The sequence below is a fragment of the Phascolarctos cinereus genome, unplaced genomic scaffold (genome assembly GCF_003287225.1).
Source record: "Phascolarctos cinereus isolate Bilbo 61053 unplaced genomic scaffold, phaCin_HiC Scaffold_2;HRSCAF=192, whole genome shotgun sequence".
Lineage (NCBI taxonomy): Eukaryota > Metazoa > Chordata > Mammalia > Diprotodontia > Phascolarctidae > Phascolarctos > Phascolarctos cinereus.
The window spans coordinates 216,880,933-216,890,386 of record NW_027555625.1 but is presented as its reverse complement, the minus strand read 5'-3'; the positions used below and the strand labels follow the sequence as shown (position 1 = coordinate 216,890,386).

General features: G+C 37.4%; 1 non-coding gene across 1 annotated transcript; it reads right to left on the bottom strand.

The window, feature by feature from the left end:
* Positions 1-847: 847 nt before the first annotated feature.
* On the bottom strand, positions 848-952 carry LOC144456113 (U6 spliceosomal RNA). Its single transcript, XR_013485014.1, has one exon. It is a non-coding gene; the product is annotated as a U6 spliceosomal RNA (small nuclear RNA).
* Positions 953-9,454: the final 8,502 nt, after the last annotated feature.

Genomic DNA, 9,454 nt, shown 5'->3' with positions numbered 1-9,454 from the left:
TTTCCTTACCCAATTGAATGTGTATGTTATTCCCTCCTTAAGCCAAATCCTATGAGAATAAGATTCACTCATTCCCTCTCACCTTCCCCATTTCCCCTCCACTGTAAGAGCATTTTCTGTTCTGTTTTTTTTTGTGAGATAATTTACCCCATTCTACCTCTCCCTTTCTTCTTTTCCAAATATAATCCTCTTTCATCCCTTAATTTTATTCTCTGGACATGACCCCTTAATCTTCAACTCACCCTGTGCCCTCTATCTATCTATCTATCTATCTATCTATCTATCTATCTATCTATCTATCTACCTATACATACATATAATTTTTTCCTCCAACTACCCTAATACTGACAAAGGTCTCATGAGTTATACATATCATCTTTCCATGCAGGAATGTAAACAGTTTAGCATTAATAAGTCTCTTATGATTTCTCTTTCCTGTTTACCTCTTCATGTTCCACTTGAGTCTTATATTTGAAAGTCAAATTTTCTATTCAGCTCTGGTCTTTTCATCAAGAATGCTTGAAAATCCTCTATTTCACTGAATGACCATTTTTTCCCCTGAAGGATTATACTCAGTTTTGCTGGGTTGGTGATTCTTCGTTGTAATCCTATCTCCTTTGCCCCCTGGAATATTATATTCCATGCCCTGCGGTCCTTTAATGTAGAAGCTGCTAAATCTTGTGTTATCCTGATTGTGTTTCCACAGTACTTGAATTGTTTCTTTCTGGCAGCTTGTAATATTTTCTCCTTGACCTGGGAACTCTGGAATTTGGCTACAATATTCCTAGGAGTTTTCCTTTGGGGATCTCTTTCAGGAGGAGATCGGTGGATTCTTTCAATTTCTATTTAAAAATATGGAAACTTCACGAATTTGCATGTCATCCTTGCCCAGGGGCCATGCTAATCTTTTCTGTATCATTCCAATTTTAGTATATTGCTGCCGAAACAAGCACACAAATACTAGATTGTTTTGATGATTACCACTTTGTAACATAGTTTGAAATCTAAAACTGCAAGGCCACCTTCCTTCACACTTTTTAAAATTGATTCCCTTGATATTCTTGATCTTTTGTTCTTCCAGATGAATTTTGTTATTATTTTTTCTAGCCCTTTAAAATAATTCTTTGGTAGTTTGATTGGTATGGCACTGAATAAGTAAACTACCCTAGGTAGAAATGTGATTTTTATTAAATTGGCTTGGCCTACTCATGAGCAATTAGTATTTCTTCAATTGTTTAAATCTATCTTTATTTGTGTGAAAAGTGTTCTGTAACTGTGTTCATACAATCCCTGAGTTTGTCTTGGCAAGTAGGCTACCAAGTATTTTATGTTGTCTGCCGTTATTTTAAATGGAATTTCTATTTCTATCTCTTCCTGATGGTTTCTGTGGATTTATTTTATATCCTGCAACTCTGCTCAAGTTGTTCATTGTTTCAACTTGTTTTTCAGTTGATTCTCTAAGTATACCATCATATCATCTACAAAGAGTGATCATTTTATTTCCTTACTGCAGATTTTTATTCCTTCAATTTCTTTTTTTTGTCTTATTGTTATAGCTAGCATTTCTAGTAGACTATTGAGTAATAGTGGTGATAATGAATATCCTTGCTTCACCTCTGATCTTATTGGGAAGGCTTCACATTTATTTGCATTACATATAATGCTTGTTCTTGTTTTTAGATAGATACTACTTAAGGGTTCCATTTATTCCTGTGTTTTCTAATAGTTTAATAAGAATGGGTATTGTACTTTGTCAAAGGCTTTTTCTGCATCTACTTATGTAATCATATTATTGTTATGTTTATTATTGACATGGTCAATTATGCTGATAATTTTTTAAATATTGAATCAGCCCTGCATTCCTAATATAAATCCCACCTGGTCATAGTATTTGATCCTTGTGACATATTCCTGCAATCTCCTTGCTAGTATTTTATTTAAAATTTTTGCATTGGCATTTATTAAGGGAAATTGGTCTATAGTTTTCTTTCTCTGTTTTTGTTGTCCCTGGTTTAGGTATTGAAAACATATTTGGATTATAAAAAGAATTTGGTAGGACTCCTTTACCCATTTTTCCCAAATATTTTATGTAATATTAAGATTAATTGTTCCTTAAGTATTTGGAAGAATTCATCTGGTCCTAGGGAATTTTTGGCGGGAGCATATTTCTATATAAAACTGTGTGTGTGTATGTGTATGTATATGTGTGTGTGTGTGTGTGTATGTATTATTCCTTCTTTGAACCAATTCCAGTGAAAGTCAGGTTTAAGAATTGTCTGCCATCTCCTCATTTCCCCTTCTATTGTAAAAGTTCTACCTTGCTTATTTCTTTTATGTGAGAAAAAATTTCCCCATTCTATCTCTCCTTTCCCCTTTCTCCCAATGCATCCCTCTCTCTTGCCCATTCATATTTTGAATATCATTCCAACATAATCAACTCATACCCATGCCCTCTGTCTATGTATACTCCCTTCACCTTCCCTAATAATGATAAACTTCTTAGGAATACATGTATCATCTTCCCATATAGGAACATAAACAATTTAACTTTATTGAGTCCCTTAATTACTCTTTCATGTTTACTTTTTTATGCTTCTCTCAAGTCTTCTGTTTGAATGTCAAATTTTCTATTCAGCTCTGGTTTTTTCATTGAAAATGCTTTTAAGTCCTCTATTTCATTAAATATCTATTTCCCCCTGAGAGATTACACTCAGTTTTGCTGAGTGGGTGATTCTTGGTTGTAATCATAGATCCTTTGCCCTCCAGAATATCATATTCCAAGCCCTCCACTCCTTTAACATGGAAGCTGCTACATCTTGTATGATTCTGATTGTGGCTCCATAATATTTGAATTGTTTCTTTCTGGCTGTTTGAAGCATTTTCTCCTTGACTTGGGAACTCTGGAATTTGGCTATAATATTCCTGGGAGTTTTCATTTTGGGATCTCTTTCAGGAGATGATCATTGGATTCTTTCAATTTCTATTTTACCCTCTAGATCAGGCACAACATTTGGCCTGCAGGGTGCAAGCAGCCCACAAAAGGATTTTGGGTGGCCTGAAAAAAATGTAGAGAATGTAAAATAGGCCTGTACAACATACCACTCACAGGCCACTTTTGTGGGCTGCACACAGCCTGTGGGTTGTATGTCATGCAAGCCTGCTCTAGATCTAAGATATTGGGACAGTTTTCCTTGATAATTTCTTGAAAGATGATATCTAGGTTCTTTTTTGAACATGGCTGTCTGGTAGTATAATAATTCTTAAATTATCTCTTCAAAATCTATTGTCCAAGTCAGTCATTTTTCCACTGAATTATTTCACATTTTCTTCCAATTTTTTTTTCATTCTTATGGCTTTGTTTTATTGTTTCGTGATTTCTCATGGAGTCATTAGCTCCCACCCGACAAATTCTAATTTTTAAGGAATTATTTTCTTCAGTGAGATTTTGTGTCTCTTTTTCCATTAGGCCAATTCTACTTTTAAAGGAATTATTTTCTTCTGTTTATTTTTATGCCTCTTTTACCATTAGGCCAATTCTGATTTTTAAGGTGTCATTTTCTTCAGTATTTTTTGTGCCTCTGTTACCAAACTGTTTATTTTCTTTTAACAATTTTCTTGTATCACTCATTTCTTTTCCCAATTTTTCTTCTACCATTCATTTCTTTCTTTAACTCTTCCTGGAATTCTTGTTGGGTTTGGGTCCAATTAGCATTTTTCTTTGAGGCTATTTTTATAGCTGTTTTTACATTATTGTCATCTTCTGAGTTTATGTCTTGGTCTTCCCCGCCATAATATTAGCTTTTTATAGTCAAATTCTTTTTTCCCCAGCCTATTTCTTGACTTTGAACTTTATGTTAAAATTAGACTCTGCTCACCAGGAGTTGAGGAGGCACTGTTTTAAGTTTCAGGCTTTTTCCTGCTATTGTTTTCAGAGCTAGTTCTGAGGGTCTGCAAGTTTTTGGTGCTTCTAAGGTGGTGTGATCCTGGATAATTGTGGTCACTGCTGTCTTGGTCTGCACTCTAGTCCTTACCCAGGAAGGGGCCCTAGTCTACTGCAGCTCTGCTTTGGTAATGTAACCAGGGGCCCTGTTTCCTAGTAACCAACCACCAATGTTCCTCTCAGCCCTGGAACTGTGAACCAGAACTGTGTATAGGCAACAGAGATGCCAATCAGCACCAGTTGTGCCCAGTGCCAGCAATCCTTGCTAGTCCATTTTTCAGGTTAGTTGCTTTTCTAATGATATTTCACATTTTCTTTTATTTTTATCATTTTTTTGCTTGTTTTATTGATTCTTGATATCTCATAGAATCATTAGCTTCCATGTTCTGAATTTTAATTTTAAAGGCATTATTTTCTTCAGTGAGGTTTTGCACCTCTTTTTCCATTTGGTCAATTCTGCTTTTTAAGGAGTTATTTTCATCAGTGAATTTTTATACATCTTTTTCCATTTGGCCAATTCTGTTGTTGTTGTTGTTGTTGTTGTTGTTTTTAAGTGTTATTTTCTTTAGTATTTTTGTGCCTTTTTTTTACCAAGATGTTAATTGTCTTTTTATAATTTTCTTCCTTTACTCTCATTTCTTTACCCAGTTTTTCATCTATCACTTATTTTATTTTTAAAATAATTTTTTAGCTCTTTCAGAAATTCTTGTTGAATTTGTGCCCAATTCACACTGTTTCTTTGAGGCTTTGCTTTTAGCTGTTTTGACTTTGTTGTCTTCTTCTGAGTTGATGTCTCAATTTTCCATGTCACCAGAGTAGTTTTCATGGCCAGGTTATTTTGTTGTTGTGGTTTGCTCATTTTCCTACCCTATTTATTGATTTGAAACTTTATGTTAAAATTGGGCTCCATTCCCAGTATGAGAGGGGGAGGGGCACAATATCAATCTTCAGGTTTTATTGCACTGCTATTTTCAGAGTTAGTTCTGAAGGCCTGGAAGTTTTTGGTATTTACAAGATTGTTGATCTGTGGCCCCTGCTTTCCTTGTCTGTACTCTAGTCTTTACCCAGGAAGACTCTTTGATCCCTTGGAACCAGAAGTGATACTGCCTCTCAGGGCTTCCACTCTCTTTTGACTGAAAGTGCTCCTTTCCATTCTTGAATTATGACCCAGAAGTTGGTATAGGTAATAAAGTTGCCAAACTGCTTCTGGTCCTATGTCCAATGCTAGCACAGGGTGCTCCTGAATCTCTTCCTGACCAGTTGCCAGGTCTCCTTACCATCTCTGGCTTGAGAGCTCCTGAAGCTGCTGCTGCTATTGCCATCACCTAGTCCCACCACCAGTGCTTCACCCATGTGGGATCCTAGCCAGAGTCCCCCACCATACCATAGATCCCTCTTTTTGACCTCCTAAGTTATCTTGGGCTAGAAGACTTTCCTACTCTGATCTTTTGCTGGATCTGCCACTCTAAAATTCTATCTGAGAAGTTATTTTAAGAGTTGTTTGGGGAAGAATGTTGGGAGAGCTCAGCTGAGTGCTCTCTCTACTCTGCCATTTTGTCTCTGCCCCCTTACTTGTAATATTTTTCTTTTAATTTGGAAGTTCTGGATTTTGCCTATAAAATCCCTGGGTGTTTTCATTTGAGGGCTTCTTTCAGGAAGTGACTAATGGATTCTTCCTAATTCCATTTTGTCCTCTACTTCTAAGAGATCTGGGAAGTTTTCTTTTATGACTTCTCAAAATATGATGTCATAGATTTCAGGTAGTCTTAAATGATTTCTCTTGGACCTGTTTTCCAGGTCAGATGTTTTGCTATGAGATTACTTAACATGTTCTATTTTTTTCAGCCTTCTGACTTTATTTTAATGTTTCTTGTTTCATGGAGTCATTATCTTTTATTTGGTCCATTCTAATTTTCAGGGAGTTTATTGCTTGAGTAAGGTTTTGTTTGTTTGTTTGCTTGTTTTAACCTCAGGTCAAGCTATTAATTCCCTTTCCAATTATTTCTTCTATAGCTTTTATTTCTTTTCCATTTCCTTTACTATTTTCGTTTATAAAAACATTTTAAATTATTTTTTAAAAATTCTTGTCTCATGTTTTCCAAAAATTCTAGTTGAACTTCTTATCAAGCTTTAATTTTTCTTTGAGTCTTAGCTTGTAAATATTTTAGAGTCATTCCCTTCTGCATTGAGCATCCATGTCACCATAATAGCTTTTGATGGTGGCCTTTTTTTCTATTTGCCCATTCTTTAAGCATACTGCCTGACTTTGGCCTTTATGTTTAGACTGGGCTCTGCATACTTCTGGAAGGAATATCTGGGTTCAGCTTGTGTCCTCTTGGATCCTACTGCTGCTTTCTTCAGGCTATTTAATATTGTATTATTCCAGGATCTCTGAGATAGCCCAGGCTTGTAGATAGCTACAAACTTTTAGTGCTCTCAAAGTAGTCTAATCAGGGCAGACCCCTATGATAGCTGCCCTCCTGGTCTGAACTCTGAAAGTTCCTAACTTGGATTGGGGTCCAAGCAACTATCTATGGGTTTGCCCCCTTGTTGGAGTTCCAATAGACTTCTACTTAACTCAGGCCCTATCAGCCAGCTATAAAGCACTGCTGATTCGGAGTGACAATTGCAGGCTCCCCTTTGACACATAATTTCTGCCCACAGGCTTCAGAGTGGGTTGAAAGCTGGAATTGAGACCTCACTCATCTTCGTGTTGAAACTACACAGCTTCTGCTTCCTTCTGAATTTGTTCCTTGCTCAATATATAACCCAGGGACCATGACCACTCCTCACTTCCTGAAATGCCATCTCTAGGTGCAGATACTCTTTTCAGTGAACCCTTCTGTGACTTGAAACTGGGTAGTGAATGATAGAGTTGCCATTTGTCACCTCTTCATGCTCCCTATACAAAGTCAGCCCCCTTTGTGCTGAATCTAAGGCCTTTTTTTTTCTCTGGTGCCCTGCCTCTTCCTGCTCTGTGCAGAGACTGTCCTCAATGTCCACAGATCTTTCTGTCTGACTCCCTATGCCAATCTGGCCTGGAAAATGCCTCACTATGATTTTTTTCCTGAATTTCCTCATCAGGACTCAGTCTAATCCATTTTTTCAACCTGTGTGAAGGGTTTGTGGGAGAGAGATAAGTTTTTTTCTTTCTGCTGCTTTGCCATCTTGGTTCCCCACAGGACTGGTATATAAAACATTATGTAATTTTACATACATAATAAAGGGTTATACAAAAGTAATCTATACATTTTTGGTACAAAGAACTAGAAACAAAGTAGATTCCCCATGTTTAGGGAATGGCCAAACAAATGTGGCATATAGACGCGATGAGCTATTACAGCACCATATGAAAACTGAAGAATTTAGGAATATATGGGAGGGTATGTATGAAATGACATAGAACCAAGAAAATAATATACAAAATAATTACAAAAATGTAAATTAAAATAAACAGAAAATAAAGCTGAATTCTGCGTAATGTGAATGGCCAATCCCAGAACTGGAGAAAAAACAAAGAAATGAATCTCACTCCTTACTTAGAGACACTTCACTAACTTACTTAGACATAGCATGACATATTAGCCATAAAGATATGGCTAATGGGAAAGTAGGGTCTGCAAAGGTAATTTCCTGGCTGGATCTCTTCTGTGCTAAGTGCTGGGGATACAAATATGAAAAAAGAAAAACACTGCCTGCCCTCAAGGATCTTACAATCTAATGGGAAAAGACAATGCACAAAAGAAAGCTGAAAAGTGGGGGAGAACAGAGACAGGAAGAGTACCTAGGCACAGGGGCATAGTAGAAAAGTCCAAGAACTCCAAAATCAGTGTAGCTTATGGAAAATGAGGAGATGTCTGTCCTGTCCCACCTCCTTAAATGGAGACTGAGAAGTTCATGGCTCCATAGCCAATAAGAGGGGCAGAGGGGGTGCAGATAAGGTGTGAATACCAAGGCTGAATGGATCTTGAAAGACGATGAGATTTCCCAATGGTGAATTTACTAGGGGCATGGTGGAAAAGTCAAAGAAATCCAAAATGAGTGCAGCAGGTTGGGAAATGAGGAGATGACTAAAGTCAAGAAATGTCCAAGAGATATAACCTGAAGAGTATAATTCCACAGCTACAAACAGAGCTTCTGAGAAAAAAAAAATGGCAAGGACTACAATAGAGGACCTGAAAGAAATTAAATGAGACATTTTTTAAATGAAATTGCATGTGAAATAGAAACTCTGGATAAAAGAATTGGAAGACTAAATAACTTAGAACAAAAGGTAGAAAACTTTACCCAAGTAAGGGTAAGGTTCCCATATGGGCTGATTTGCCCCCTCCTTAGGCAGTCTAGTGCCCCCCTCTCCTAGGGGCTAACCATATCGGCCCATATTTAGTGCCAGGTTTTAGCCCCATGTACGGTAGCTCACAGCTCAAGAGATCCACCAGCTTCAGCCTCCTTAGTATACACACACATATACATATATATGTAAATATGTGGGTGTATATATATTTCTTTAAATAATGAGTATACTTGAAAATAGGTTCCTACTTGCAAAAGGAAAATATTGACATGCAACCCTTTAGAAACACATCTACTGTGTACAGTAAGGTACTCCCCATAAGTGCACTCTGTACTAACACAGAGCAGAAGACATAAATAATACTTTTTTTGGAGTCTGTTGGTTTCTTTCTTGATGCATGCACTGGCAGCTGGCTTTATGGTTGGATTTATCACGGTGCTTGCCGCCTGGATGGAGTAGGTGGACTACCCTTACAATAATAGCAATGTGAAACTCCTGAAGCTGAGATCCCAAAGGATAAAAATAGCCTCCCCCATGCAATCTTCTACAAAGGCACTACAGAATCCCTTACCAAGACTAGTCTCTCCCTTCCTCCAGTCTCTTTCCCTTGAAAACCATCTTTTACACAGCTGCCAGAATCATCCTTCTATAGCACAGTTCTGGTCTTATCACTTAAGCCCTTGCTTTAAAATCTTTGATCATGGCTCCTCATTGTCAACAGCCTGGTTTATGTCTTTCCCTGAAATTCTTTCTATCTAGAATACCTAGGTGGCACAATAGATAGAGTGCTGGGCTTGGAGTCAGGAAGACCTGAGTTCAAATCCAGTCTCAGTCACTTGTGGCCACATGACTTACTGGGTAAGTCATTTAATTTCTGTTTGCCTCAGTTTCTTCTATCTAAAATGGTGATCACAACAGCACACAAGGTTGACGTGAGGATCAAATGTGACATTTATGCAGTGCCTGGCCTATGGTAGATTCTATATAAATGCTTACTCCCTTTTCTTCCCTCTCAGCCAAGGTACTGTTTAAGGCTCAGCTCAAATGCCCCCTTCTTCAACCAGAACCTCTCCTTCTGTACTCTTTTATCATTTGAGTTGTGCAACTCAATCCACCTCACACTTTGTCCCACCCTGTAATTATTTCCTTAAGTGCCTGGTCTTCTCTGCTGCACTAAATTCCCCAAGGTCAGGGGCCATATCATATTCATCTCTCTGTTA